The sequence below is a fragment of the Haliotis asinina genome, chromosome 1 (assembly GCF_037392515.1).
Source record: "Haliotis asinina isolate JCU_RB_2024 chromosome 1, JCU_Hal_asi_v2, whole genome shotgun sequence".
NCBI classification, from domain to species: domain Eukaryota; kingdom Metazoa; phylum Mollusca; class Gastropoda; order Lepetellida; family Haliotidae; genus Haliotis; species Haliotis asinina.
In genome coordinates, this window is record NC_090280.1 from 63679763 (window position 1) to 63695613 (window position 15851).

Here is a 15851-nt window from a genome sequence, read left to right on the forward strand (position 1 = left end):
ATATTTGATGCAAAGTCAACATCATGAAAACATATTACAATGATCCAGCCAAGTTGTTTCTTACCTGTTTCAAAAGGAAACAAAAGATGGTTATTTGATTAAGCATACACAGAATATGTTCTGTGGGTATAAAGTTAAAATTTATCTCAAAAGTATTTGGTTTGTACAGAAGTATTTTTTTTTTTGTTATTTAACTCCACACTCAGCATTGTTCCTGCGGCAGCAGTCTGTAAATAATCCAGTCTGAACCAGACAATCCAGTGATCAACATCATGAGCATTGATCTATGCAACTGGGATACAATGGTGTGGGAGCAGACCGACCCCCTGACCCAATAGGTCACTTCTTGCAACAAGCATGGAATGCTAAAGACAATTTCAGACATCAATGCTTGATAGCAAATTGATTGTTGTGTTGCCCAAGAAGCATATGGCAGCAGCCTTTCTTACTTTTGCACAAGCTGACATTGATATTCTGCTGAAGGAGATCAAGTGCAGTTTGATTTATTGCAACTTTGCAGACTCTCCTTAACATGAACAAATTGTGAATATCTACCTCTTTCACTCACAGGTCACTGAAAAGTGTGCTGACTCTTTTAAATGTAAAAAACAACTTAATCCCAGCTCACTATATCATCCAAACACTCACTGATTCACATGCTTATTTATTCATTCACCTACTCATTCATTCAAACTCACTCATTCATGCAAACTTACCTGCCTATAGACAACCTACTCACTCACTCACTCATGTCAGCCACTTTCATTCTCACTCACTCACTCATAGATATGACCATAACTGGGTTGACACACATTGTATCCTGATTGTGGAGACTACCGACACAGAGTAGAAATATTGCTGAATGTAGCATTAAACAACAAACAATCACTTATCCACACTCATTCATCCACTCACTCACTCATAGATATGACCATAACTGGGTTGACACACATTGTATCCTGATTGTGGAGACTACCGACACAGAGTAGAAATATTGCTGAATGTAGCATTAAACAACAAACAATCACTTATCCACACTCATTCATCCACTCACTCACTCATAGATATGACCATAACTGGGTTGACACACATTGTATCCTGATTGTGGAGACTACCGACACAGAGTAGAAATATTGCTGAATGTAGCATTAAACAACAAACAATCACTTATCCACACTCATTCATCCACTCACTCACTCATTCTTGAAAACATGCATCCATCCCAACACTCCCACACTCACTCATCCAAACACACTGAGTTTTCCACTCTCATACATCCCCGCATCCACACACTCACTCATCCAAACACACTGAGTTTTCCACTCTCATACATCCCCTCATCCACACGCTCACTCATCCAAACACACTGAGTTTTGCACTCTCATTCATCCCCTCATCCACTCATCTCTCCAATTGCCTTGCCTGTCTCACATGTATGAAATACCATACTTCCTCATCCATAAAGACATGATTCTGGCATTATACCACCCTTAAATAGCTTGTGCACAGACCTTTGATAAATGTAAAAGGCCCCCTGCTCTGTTAACTGCACCACTACAGCACAGTAAGATAGAAGAAGATGGAGATGAAATAAGCCTCATGGCACAATACCTGTCTGTTTTCCATTACAGAGCCAGCAACAGCTTGGTAAAAGCCCCATATTACCCAGCCTGAAACTAGTGTTGTAAAAGTCTGAATGCTCTATGATATATATATGTGCCAAGCTTACATTAAGTATAGGTATCTCAGATCCTTGGATGAGGACTTCTGTCAAAACATAGCACTATAATCCTGGATATCATGACAGGGCCATGTTTTTGAAAAGGAAGGCACACTTACAGAGTGAGTGAGTCTAGTTTTACACCATTTTTATCAGTGTTAAAGTAATTTCATGATCAGAGATACCAGAAATGGGCTTCACACATTGTGCCCATGTGGGGAACTGAACCGGGGTTTTTGGCGAGATGAGCAAATGCACTTAGCCAGGTAAAATATAGAATAGGTGGGCACAAACTGATAATATTACTCGACTCGTGAAGTGATCTGTGGAATGTTATAGTTAGACATAAAATATGGGCACAAACTGAAATATGTGAATTTGTAGACACAAAATTGGTGATGCATGAAACTAAACTATGAAACTAAACAGTTTATGCAAACATTATTTCAGGATTATGATTGAATTGGAATATTTTATAGATAAACTAAAAATATGTGATGCGCCAGCTATTCAAGGGTCATGATTTAACTGAAATATGTGATTTTTTTCAGTGCCGATACACTTTATGCTCTCACAAATAAAAGAAGTTGTTGTATATTGTACTTCTCAACTTTTAAAATGTCCCTCAAAGAAATGTCATCAGCTGACAGAAAATTAAACTGACATACAGACTACTCCTGACTCACAGTTGAACTAAAACATGAGACAGGAAGTTTCAAACTAGGTAATGCACAGACTATTACAGAGGCACGAAGTGCACAAAACCACATGATAGTTTAAGCCACAAAACAGTGTCGAGGCATTCTTTTCCACAGTCACAAAATGACCCTACAAAAATTGCTCGCCTTGCACAGGTCTTAATACATCAGTACGTGTACATTATGTGTACACATAGACAACTATGATCATCTGACTGATAAAGCTTGACGACAACTTCCGATATAGGCAGATATCAATTACATACACAATCAATATAAATGTCCTGTTTCATTTAACCAAGAACAACACTCACATGCACGGCTGTATTTCCAAGTAGTAGTAATCCCTTCCCCTTACGTCTATGCACAATCAGGACTTGCCATAGTCTATATACCCACAGACAGGATATTTGTTCTCCTCCACAGGTTTAATCCATATCATACCAGCAGTCGTCAATAGCACGCTAGTACATAGCATTCGTACTGTACGCCTGTTGTCAATTGCACTGTGAAAGACACCTCCATCTGTTCATAACACATGCTGCCTTTTTCTGTCGCAGAAATTTCTTGTGTTGTCAAAGAGTGCTTAGATGTAGTTTTGAAATAATTTTTTTATTGATTTCTTTTTTGTTTCATTAGGTTGTTGTTAAAGACTACTGAATAATATTTTTATGCAGATATGGTTTGAAATAATGCTGTAATTGATTTACTTTGTTTTATTAAACAAAACAAATGTGATTTTATATTGACTAGCTTATAAGGACATGAAAAATATCTAATGGAAGAGGAATTCGAAACCAAAACCATTATCAGTGATATAAAGATTGTGAAAGAACAATGGAGCAGCATGATGCTTTAATGGACATGAGGATAAAAACAGCAATCTTTCAGTTTTCCAATAATCCTTTAATGTAGATTGTTATTTTACCAATAGATACACCCCAGTGGTGGTAGCCTAGAGCATTCACCCCTCACGTTGAAAACCCATGTTCTATTTTCAAATGGGTACAATGTGTGAAGCCCATTTGGGTTGCCCCCACTGTGATATCGCTAGAATGTTGCTAAAAGTGGCATAAAACTATACCCACTCACATGCTGTAATCTGTGATAAGGCAAGACCCAAAAGATCACAATGTAGAGTTTCACAGTTACATGTTGCTGAAAGTTTTACCACTAGATAACTATTCGCGAAACCACTAAAACTCCAACCCACCACTTTCATGATCAAGACTTGGAATAATTATTCCAAAGAAACTCACAAATAATACCCAAGATTTTCTGAAATGCAGATACTCATTATCTGTTATAGGAAATTTCAAAGATTACATTCAAAAGTTTCACAAATATACATATAATTATGCATTAACTGCAAAGGGAAATTTCACTAACTGGAAATTTACTGAACTCACTTGTTTCACAAGTGCAGATATGTGTTAACTATCACAGCAAATTTCACTAATGAAGATTTTCACCAGAGTTACTTGTTTCGATACTGTAGATATGTGTGACAGTAGCAGTGAAACTAGCCAGCCAAACTCACAGTTTTCGCAAATGCAGATATCTGTTAATAGTAACAGTTAACTCACCCAGATTCAAGTTTGTCAATTGCAGATACGTTATGACAGCCATCACTGACACTCAACACCCATGCACTTCCTGAGTCAGACATATTGTCACCAGAACATCACTATCAGCATGTCAGTATCAGTAATCACCAGGAATATTCCTCCTTTGTACATTTCTCATATATTGCTGACACAAGTAGCAGTGAAACTAGCCAGCCAAACTCACAATTTTCACAAATGCAGATATCTGTTAATAGTAACAGTTAACTCACCCAGATTCAAGTTTGTCAAATGCAGATACGTTATGACAGCCATCACTGACACTCAACACCCATGCACTTCCTGAGTCAGACATATTGTCACCAGAACATCACTATCAGCACGTCAGTATCAGTAATCACCAGGAATATTCCTCCTTTGTACATTTCTCATATATTGCTGACACAGCGTAATGTGACATTTCCATCAATTAGTCATACGTTACGACTCCAGATGTTAAAAGATATAGCCTATAAACAAATGAACATCAAACCTTGTGGAATAATTGCACAGAAAGCAATGTTCGTAGTTTATTGCATAATCACTGGTGCACACAGATGGAACCTCTCAGCTCATGATGTCGCAAATATTACATTTAATATCAGGCGTTTAACCAATGATCAGTTGTGTATAGCAGCAATGACGCATGTTTATATCTGGCATGTAAACCTTGATGAAATGTAACACAGTCATCAGTTTAACCTGGCACACATTTCATGTGTATATTGATACTCAAACACACTACCTGTGAAGATCCAGATTAGAATCATACTTCATTAACCCATGCTTGTCATAAATGGCACCTAACAGGATTGGGTGGTCAGGCTCACAGACTCACACATGTCAATGTATCCCAGTTACATACATCAATGCTCATGTTGTTGATCACTGGATTGTCTGGTCCAGGTTTGATTATTTACAGGCTGCTGTCACATAGCTGGAATGTTGCTATGTGTGGAATGTGTGGTGTTACTACTGCGAAGTGCATAGCCCCAGTGGCTACAGGACACAAGCATCTCACAAGTCACAACCTTGTATAACACAATAAAGTTGTCAGTTTCACATGGCCTAATATCACCTGTATTGTCAAGCTGTAGTGAAGATCTTTGCGTCAGTTGCTGTATCGCCAGTTGTTGTTTGGAGGTCTCATGGCACAAGCTATCAGGAAAAGGTCAGCCCAATATTGTCCTCCTGACAAGTCTATGCCTATCAATAGAATACAATTCCTCTTTCTTGTGGCCCATTTCCTTTGTAATCTTCTTAACCCCTGACTTATCCCCCAAACCCCCTTGAGAAAACCTGTCCACTGTATTCTGTTCTCCATAATAAGCTTGTGAGCTGAGGCAGTAATTCATTCTCATAGCCTTAATTATAGAGATGAGTTTTAATTTTAATAATAGAGTTAAATTACTTATTGATTTGTCATTAGTTTAGCCGCTACTCATATTAAATAGCACCAAAGTTTGTCTTGAATTTCAGGGAAGTTTTAAAAATTTGATTACCATTGTCAGTATATTATATTAAGAGGCATGTCTTCCAATGCTAGAATTACATAGATATTTGCTAAATTCAAAATTTTGTTCACGACAAGAAATGTTGCTTTTTTAGATCTTATTTCAGAGTATTTGTTCATTTGTTCTTCCATCCATGATCAATTTGCTTTAGAATCAGATCTCAACTGATGCTAGGGCTTGTCCGTATTGCAGAGTTCAGCATTCAATCTGACTTAGTGAACATAGCACAGAAAACATCTTAGCAGTGACGATATGCCAGTAGCTCTTAAGTTAATATTGAAATGCTGATGTTTTCATTGCCATGGGAACACATGGGACATGAAATCAATTGATTGAATATTGAGTCACATTCTGAAAAAAATCATCACAGAACCAGTAAATTTTTCACCACAAAACATCTGTATGCGGTGAGGGGGACGTTTTGTTAGAGACGATGAGAATTACAATCAGGCCTTAGCTTACTTGGCTTAAAGTTAGAAATTGTCGTGAAAGCAAAAGTCTGTTAAGCCTTGAAAGTCTTCATACAGTTAAAGTTGTTGAGAAATTAATCTGAAATGTTCATGTTGATGAATCATTGCAGATATTCTAAAACATACACTCAACATATTGTGAAAATATGTGATCTTTTATGAAAACCTCAAGCTTGATCATCAGTGACATTATGTTGTAATCTGTGAGGCCTACTTATGAGTGAGTTAGTAAGTAATGTTTTATGCCACTTTCAGCAATATTCCAGCAATATCATAGCAGAGGACACTGGAAATGTGTTTCACACATAGTGCATGTGGAGAATTGAACCCGGACCTTCAGCGTGACAGGCAAATGCTATAACCACTAGACTACCCCACCACGTAGGCTAGCAAACTGATAAAGATCCCAAGCTCTACCATCTACCTTACATAGTAATATGCTATGCCCACTTAACACAGTTTCTTGGGCCAAAGGCCTGGGTTCAATTCCCACCATAGGTGAAATTCATGTTGCTGAAATATTTCTGAAAGCATTGTAAAGCTTCATGCAATCCCTCACTAACATGACCTCAGGTTCACACAACCTTCAAAATGACAAGATGATATGTTAAGCCTTCTCTACAAGACATGACTCTGTTTTCCCCAAAAGACAGGCCGACTCATATTTGATATCTTGTCTGACATCCATGACACCACTACTGGACAACAGCCTGTCAATGCCATTTGTGATGAACTTCAGAATCACAGATCCATACCTCAGGAGCAGACGGGGTCAGGTCTGAGACTGCCCCCACCCAACTGCAAATGCTCGAATCTTCAGTAAACAGATGATTTCCTGAAGATTGCAAGAAGATCCAAACGATCACTGTTATTCCTATCAGAAATATTCAAAAAGGGTTTGGCTAAAGCATGATATGTATCTGCCAGAAGAATGCAATATTTGCCAAAGGCTCCTCCAGTTTCCCTTCCAACAGAGACCCTATTTCTTGTACAAGATCAACTGTTCATTCATGTTATCACAATGCTGAGAATAACCTGAAGAAATAAGTCTTTGGCTTAGGTTTACTTTATAGCCATAGATGAGAATTGGAGCATATTTTGGAAGAACATATTTGTTTAATATAATCTGTTGTTGATGGATAAATAGTTAGAGCATTGGTTGAAGATAAAACTTACTATCCAGAGTTATTTGGTTTTTCCATACCAGGATCTGCTATCGATGACCAATGTCTGAGCTGCATAGAAATAGATACACATGGGTTTTACTAAAGAGGTGCATATAGGTTTCACAAAGTGGTACTTACGGGTTTCACAAAGTGGATCTTATGGGTTTCAAGAGGAAGAACTAATGGGTTTAAATATGGTCTAAGAACATCTCCAGAACTTCAATCTAGCACTCACTCGCTCACTCACTCACTCACTCACTCACTGATTAACCTTTCATTTTGTCTCTTGCGCTTAGGAATGAAGACATGATATTACACAGGATAAGAAACTGTTAGTTACAGTTACTTGGGTAGATGTACTTTAAAGTAACACTATTGAGAGGATGTATGTTTTGATTTCTTGAGGTAATATTCAGGTTTATTTGAAAGCTCCAATATTTTTCAGATGAAAACCTGATGGTGTGTCTTAGAAGGTGAACAAGGAGGAGGACGTCATCCTCTTAGCTTGTAGACTGAAGACATGCATTAACAATGACAAAAAATATATATATAGTATTCAAAGGAAGTAAGGAGTACTCTTGTGCATCTGCCAGAACACTAATGACAGATATACTGTAGTAAAGAATTAAAGCAATAACATTTTCTTCACTTCTTTTGAGCAGTATGTTTTTTTAAAGAAAACAATTACTGTAAATCAACTTTGCTCATGCGTAATGCTTCAACAAAGAGCATTAAAGAAAAAAAGATACTTGAAAGACTTTTAAAAGTGACTCAGCATTACTTAATGATTATTTTTAAAAAATGGTTAGCCTCTTAAATTTCTCATTACAATTGATTTCCTTGCATTTCCATCATCAATATATATCTTAACCTCCAATGAACCCAAATTAAACTAATTGGTTCATTTTATCCTGCGCTTTCAGATCTCTTAAAGAATTCAAGTGAAATTTCAACTTACTTGCACAACCTGTACAGTATCCCAGTTCCAGCCACTATTGACGCTGGGATCAAATGCTGTACTTACAATTTAACCTGCTATTTTTAGGCATTGGGAAATCAGCCTTGGACACAATGCTGTTATTTGCCTTGATTGTACACTCTTGACTGACCACAGGGCATGTTGGTGTAGGTGTGGGGTTGGGGATCAGTCAGACTAAAGAGGGGTTAGGTTGTGATGGTGACAGTGGTGGCCTTGGCCTGTGAGGACAGACACTGTTTCCACAGTTACCCTAGTCTCATGTGTCCTGTTTCCAGTCCAACAGAGAAATAATTTTGCCATCTTGTTTTTATAGTAATTGTTGTTGTTTTTTTGTTCTTTAACATTGCACTTGATCAGACAATCCAGTGATCAACAGCATGAGCATCAATCTGCGCAAATGGGATATGATATGTCAAGCACTTTAGCAATCTTGACCACCCGTTAATGGCCTAACATGACTAGCATGAAGGTTGCTGAAGGATCAGTTCAAACCTGTATCTTCATGGGTGTATTATTATAACTTACACCAGCTTATGTCATCAGCAAATCATTCAGTTATTAAAATGTGTGTTTGTATTTAAAATATTTGATATAAAAATATCTTCCTAGGTAGACTTAAATGAGTAAGAGTAATTGGCAAATGAAAATGACCATGCTGTTTTGGAAGTGATTTTAACCAAGGGTATGCTCGGACCTGCCGTTTCAACACCAAAGCCTGGATGACAGAATTCCAGATATTCAGATATTCAGTTGTCCCCTGACAGTAATTAAGTAAAGTAGGATCATTGTCCTGTTGCCTTCACTGCGTAGTTCTGTCCTGTTAAAATAGCCAGTGCCTGTCACAGTCCATTAGACAACAAGTGCTTGTCACAGTCCACTATACAGCGGGTTGCCTGTCACAGTCCACTAGACTACAGGTGCCTGTCACAGTCCACTGGACAGCAGGTGCCTGTCACAGTCCACTGGACAGCAGGTGCCTCTCACAGTGCATTGGGTTGCAGGTGTCTGTCATAGTCCATTGGGCAGCAGGTCAATTTTGATCAGATTGACAAATAAATACAATATGTTTCTTAGGTAAACTTTGTTTTTCTGAAACTGGCTAGGCACATGTTGCTCTAATTATAGTTATACAACTCGTGTTGAGCTAGGCATAATTTGACCAGCTCTGGAATGTCTTCTGACTACTCACTACTCACTTGCTATAGCTCTTTGGAAACACTGCTTTTCAAACCACTTTGAAGCACATATGACATTATTGTGAACTGTATGCACTAACTCAAGACTGATCCAATTACAATGGCATAAGATAGACTGAACTGAAATAATATCTTCATTCAACTGATTCTTTCAAACTTTAAATACTCTGCACAGTTGATGCAAATGATCATGAAATTCAACACAGGGTTGACCTAAACTGAATAAACCCGAAGATAAACTAAAGTAACTGGAGAAAAAGGATCACTCTGAATAAAACTGAACTATAACTAAGCTAAGCTAATAAACCTGAACTAAAATGAATATAACAAAACTAACCTGAACTCAGCAGACTACTGTTTCATTCTCCTTGAATATCATGAACTGTTTACTGGAAAGTATGATCATTATTTCCTCCCAGTCTTCAACAGATACTATCCATTATATCCCGGAGGTGCCAAAAACTAAGACCAACTTGTAATGAGGTGAGTTGTAATTGAATTATTACTTTTAACATGTTGGGTGTCGTTGATTGCACTGTCTGCAGGTTGGGATGGGAGGAAGGGGCAATATTCCTGGGGTCTGTACACCAGCTGGTGTACCGAGATGTAATCACTTCCCCCCTGCCGAGCAACCATTTCTTGGAGGGTCTCACTGCAGGAAATGTCTGCTACTCTTGGAGATGATTATAGGAAAGATAGGCCTATCTGATATACGGGAAGCAAGGTTAATAATGATAATGATGCTTCTGCTGCTGCTGGTGGTTTTGTTGATGCTGATGGTGGTGATGCTGCTGCTGCTGCTGCTGCTGCTGCTGCTGCTGATGATGATGATGATGCATGTGCAGCACGTAGTCCAATTAGCAAAATCCACATCCTGAAGCTTGCTCATAGTGTTACGTAATATTGCCTGTCATTAATGGATCTCTCTGTACCTGATTTGTATTCTCAGCTCCATGAGGAGTATACAGGAAGGTTAACAATCAGACCACTATCACATCCTACTAGGTACCCATTCACTGCTTGGTGAACAGAGGCAACAAAGTCGGTAGATGTACAATATCTGTTTCAGTGTTGGACTGGCCCTGAATCCTAAGAATCAGGTAGTCAGACTTGCTGACTTGTTTGACACATATCATTATATCCAAATTGAATAGAAAGATGCTCACATTGTTGATCACTGGATTGTCTTGTCCAAACTCAATTATTTACAGACCATATAGCTGCAACATTGCTGAGTGCAACGTTTAAACATAAAAAATCTGGTTTGATGATCTATGTGCTGGGCTGTGCACTGGGCCATGGGCCACATACCACTGATTGTGTATACATAACAGACAGTGGATAGTTCATGTCAGAAAAATCTTCCCAGCTGATAGGACATTTCACACAAGTCAGGATTTTGTCTGGTTCATGTTTGTCCAACATGCATGAGTGACGGGTTTTATACACCACTTTGAACAATTTTTCCGTTATGCCATGATGTGAGAACCAGATGATGAAGGAGGGCATGCTGGTCTCAGATACTAGTATTTACTGTTGATGAAGGAGAGCATGCTGGTCTCAGATACTAGTATTTACTGTTGATGAAGGAGAGCATGCTGGTCTCAGATACTAGTATTTACTGATGATGATGGAGAGCATGCTGGTCTCAGATACTAGTATTTACTGTTGATGAAGGAGAGCATGCTGGTCTCAGATACTAGTATTTACTGTTGATGAAGGAGAGCATGCTGGTCTCAGATACTAGTATTTACTGTTGATGAAGGAGAGCATGCTGGTCTCAGATACTAGTATTTACTGTTGATGAAGGAGAGCATGCTGGTCTCAGATACTAGTATTTACTGTTGATGAAGGAGAGCATGCTGGTCTCAGATACTAGTATTTACTGTTTTGGTAAACCTTTCACAAGGGGGATCCATAGCCTGTCATACAGACTCTGAGACAAGTATATCCAAAAAAGTCCATGCAAGTCTAGAATACGTTGCAAGATTACAACAGTTCAGAATGTGTCTGAGCTATCTTTCATCATATTTAATGATTATTAGTTTATCATTTTTTTTGCTAAAAGAAAAACATTTATTTCAGACACTACTAGTTAGTCTATTGAGCTGGGTGCTGACAATCTCAGTAACATAAGCAGGGATAAACAGAATTCATGTATGTGAAACAAAATTATAGCCCTCCAGGGAAAACAAAACATGAATGTACCTTTTCCATTTAATGCTTTTGAGATTGCAAGATAACTGAAACAGACAGAAATATTCAGACATAACACTTCCTCCACATATTAATACTTTCCTTAATGCATTTTCCACTCATCCCTTCTGGGTTAGAACTGTCATATCACACTTTTTGTCTATGTAGAAATATATGACTGATCCTTTATGTAAATATCAACAGCAGTGTCCCATCCTATGTAGAAATATCTCCCAACATCCCACCCTGTATAGAAATATCTCCCAATATCCCATCCTGTATAGAAATATTTCTCAACATCCCATCCTGTGTAGAAATACCTCCCAACTTCCTGTACTGTGTAGAAATATCTCCCAACATCCCATCCTGTGTAGAAATATCTCCCAACATCCCACCCTGTGTAGAAATATCTCCCAATATCCCATCCTGTGTAGAAATATCTCCTAACATCCCATCCTGTGTAGAAATATCCCCCAACATCCCATCCTGTGAAGAAATATCTCCCAACATCCCATCCTGTGTAGAAATATCTCCCAATATCCCATCCTGTATAGAAATATCTCTCAACATCCCATCCTGTGTAGAAATACCTCCCAACTTCCCTTCCTGTGTAGAAATATCTCTCAACATCCGATCCTGTGTAGAAATACCTCCCAACTTCCCGTACTGTGTAGAAATATCTCCCAACATCCCACCCTGTGTAGAAATATCTCCCAACATCCCATCCTGTGAAGAAATATCTCCCAACATCCCATCCTGTGTAGAAATATCTTCCAACATCCCATCCTGTGTAGAAATATCTCCCAACATCCCATCCTGTGTAGAAATATCTCCCAACATCCCACCCTGTGTAGAAATATCTCCCAATATCCCATCCTGTGTAGAAATATCTCCTAACATCCCATCCTGTGTAGAAATATCCCCCAACATCCCATCCTGTGAAGAAATATCTCCCAACATCCCATCCTGTGTAGAAGTATCTCCCAATATCCCATCCTGTATAGAAATATCTCTCAACATCCCATCCTGTGTAGAAATACCTCCCAACTTCCCTTCCTGTGTAGAAATATCTCTCAACATCCGATCCTGTGTAGAAATACCTCCCAACTTCCCATCCTGTGTAGAAATATCTCCCAACATCCCACCCTGTGTAGAAATATCTCCCAACATCCCATCCTGTGTAGAAATATCTCCCAACATCCCATCCTGTGTAGAAATATCTTCCAACATCCCATCCTGTGTAGAAATATCTCCCAACATCCCATCCTGTGTAGAAATATCTCCCAACATCCCACCCTGTGTAGAAATATCTCCCAACATCCCATCCTGTATAGAAATATCTCTCAATATCCCATCCTGTGTAGAAATACCTCCCAACTTCCCTTCCTGTGTAGAAATATCTCCCAACATCCCATCCTGTGTAGAAATATCTCCCAACATCCCATCCTGTGTAGATATATCTCCCAACATCCCATCCTGTGTAGAAATATCTCCCAACATCCCACCCTGTGTAGAAATATCTCCCAATATCCCATCCTGTATAGAAATATCTCTCAACATCCCATCCTGTGTAGAAATACCTCCCAACTTCCCGTACTGTGTAGAAATATCTCCCAACATCCCATCCTGTGTAGAAATATCTCCCAACATCCCACCCTGTGTAGAAATATCTCCCAATATCCCATCCTGTGTAGAAATATCTCCCAATATCCCATCCTGTGTAGAAATATCTCCCAATATCCCATCCTGTATAGAAATATCTCTCAACATCCCATCCTGTGTAGAAATACCTCCCAACTTCCCTTCCTGTGTAGAAATATCTCCCAACATCCCATCCTGTGTAGAAATATCTCCCAACATCCCATCCGGTATAGAAATATCTCCCAACATCCCGTACTGTGTAGACATATCTCCCAACATCCCATCCTGTGTAGAAATATCTCCCAACATCCCATCCTGTGTAGAAATATCTCCCAACATCCCATCCTGTGTAGAAATATCTCCCAACATCCCATCCTGTGTAGAAATATCTTCCAACATCCCATCCTATGTAAAAATATCTCCCAACATTCAATCATATGTAGAAATATCAAGTCAAACCTCCCATCACATCTAGCAATATCAAGTTGAACATCCAATCTTATGTAAAAGAGAAAATACACATCCCACCAGAAACCCGACACCTGTTCCCATGTTGGCACAGATGTAACTACCATCAAGAAAACATGGCGTATGTGCTCAGGATATTGGTCCCGGGAGATCAGGCTTACCATCAAACATGGCTGTGAAATATAGAGTTATACCTTTTGTTTTGTCTACTTTAGAAACAGCATCTCATTGAGTCCAACTTATTACTATTTTGCTTCTTTATGTGTCATGTTTATGCTCATCATTATGTAAACGAGATATCTCTTCATGAACATAAAACTAGCAGTGATGCCACAGTCTGTCAATGTTGAGCACTGTTAAAACTACATAGCTTTTACCCTAAGCTGGATTTTCAATGTTCACTTGACATGATGATATTTACATTTATCAAGAACATTATAGATGGTTGTTTGCAGTCAGTGATAGTCCAGCATTGTTGCAGCAGTCTGTAAATGATCAAGTTTAATAATCCAAAAACAGCATGTATGCAATGGGATACAAAGAGTCAACCAAATTAGTGAGTCGGACCACCCAGTGTCTGCAACTAAGCTTGTCGTAAGAGGCGACTAACGGGATCGAGTGGTCAGACTTGCTGACTTGGTTGACATATGTCATCGGTTCCCAGTTGTGCAGATCGATGCTCATGTTGTTGATCACTGGATTGTCTGGTCCAGACTCGATTATTTACTGACCGCCGCCATATAGCTGGAATACTGCTGAGTGCGGCGTAAAACTAAACTCACTCACTCACTCACCCCAATGTCTTTAGTTGCCACTTAAAACGAGCATTGGTTACCAAAGACCAATTCTAATCTGGATCTTTACGGGTCCATGAAAATGATATGAGTGGATAAAACATGGAGAGCTCTACGATAGCCTAGTGGTTAAGGTGGTTACTTGTCATACCAAAGACCTGGGTTCAGTTCCCAAAATGATTACAATATTTGAAGCCTTTTGGAATATTTTGCCGTAATATTGCAGAAATTTTGTTACAAGTGAAGTAAACCCTAATTGTGGATCCCTTTCATCAAAAATGTCAGAACAATTTTTTTCTAAAGTGGTACACAAGGTATGTACTCTTTCAGTGTTGAAATCACCAATGATGTCTTCCTTTCCTGACTATACACTACAGTTGGTAGGGCTGTAGTGATATATCAAACGAAAAACTATTGATGTATCGATAGTATGTGTAACTATCAACAGCTATAGTTAAGTAATTAATATGCATTGATATATGTAAATGTACAGCACAAAAGACAGGGAGTACCAGATTCGGTCACTTTGATTTAGAGTTCTCTACCCCTGTTACTTCCTAAACAAGCTTGATCTGGATTTCAAGTTTCTTGTCCGTATTTAAAAGAGACTGAAACTAGTACTTCAGTTTGTATTTATTTTATATATGAACCATGCATCCATTTGGGAAATGATTTCAAACGATACAATTCATGGCAAGGATAGACTATTGCTAATCTATCCTCAGTGGTCACTCGTACCTTCTGATAAATCCAGAGTGATGTGTGCTTTTGTACAATGTTCGTACAGTCAGTTTGCAATGGATACACAATGCCATATGGTCAGCCATCGTGTAACAAATTTTTAATTCCTCAGTAAAGTACAGACTCTAGTGCTTTATTGGGTTGAGTCTCATCCGTCATTCAACCACCAAAGTCAGGTACCTTAATCACCAGCACAAAAAGTGAGTTGTCTAACACTCTCAGCCAACACTCTACCTCATCAACTTCCACAAACTGGAAGTCAACAACTGGTAGTTAATAGAACATGGACTTTGCATACTCTTCTGAGAAGTTAATGTTGGCATGGTTTCCACGGACACAAATTTGACAACATATGGTGTTTGTTGATATTAGAAAGTAATTTTCAATGTCACTCTCTTTCTACACAGTCAACTTTCTAAACAGACGTTGTTAGGCGAACATGATATCTCTGTGGCAAAAAAAGGATCACCATCATGTCATCATGTAATAGATAGAATGTTTGTTTAGACAGCTGAAGCTGGTAGAAAATCATACTGCATCAAAAAATGTTTATTTGTTACTATCAAAATAATATGTAATCATGGACTAGGTGCTCATCTAAAATGTACTTTTGAGTTGTGTTTTATCATTTAAAGATACATTAAAGTATGGTTTGATAAAGTTG

The 15851-nt window shown here is 38.5% G+C and overlaps 2 protein-coding genes across 3 annotated transcripts in view; one reads left to right on the plus strand and one right to left on the minus strand.

The window, feature by feature from the left end:
* Positions 1-15851, plus strand: part of LOC137281881 (protein MTO1 homolog, mitochondrial-like) — a 142347-nt gene that overhangs the window by 58243 nt on the left and 68253 nt on the right. The window lies entirely within an intron of this gene.
* Positions 1-15851, minus strand: part of LOC137281885 (5-hydroxytryptamine receptor 4-like) — a 52757-nt gene that overhangs the window by 13611 nt on the left and 23295 nt on the right. The window contains exon 1 of one of the 2 annotated variants that reach the window (XM_067813587.1): positions 4256-4318. The exons of the other annotated variant lie outside the window; for it this stretch is intronic. The gene's annotated coding sequence lies outside the window, so the exon portion shown is untranslated. Of the gene's footprint in view, positions 1-4255; positions 4319-15851 lie in introns of those variants that run through there. 2 annotated transcript variants of the gene reach the window in all.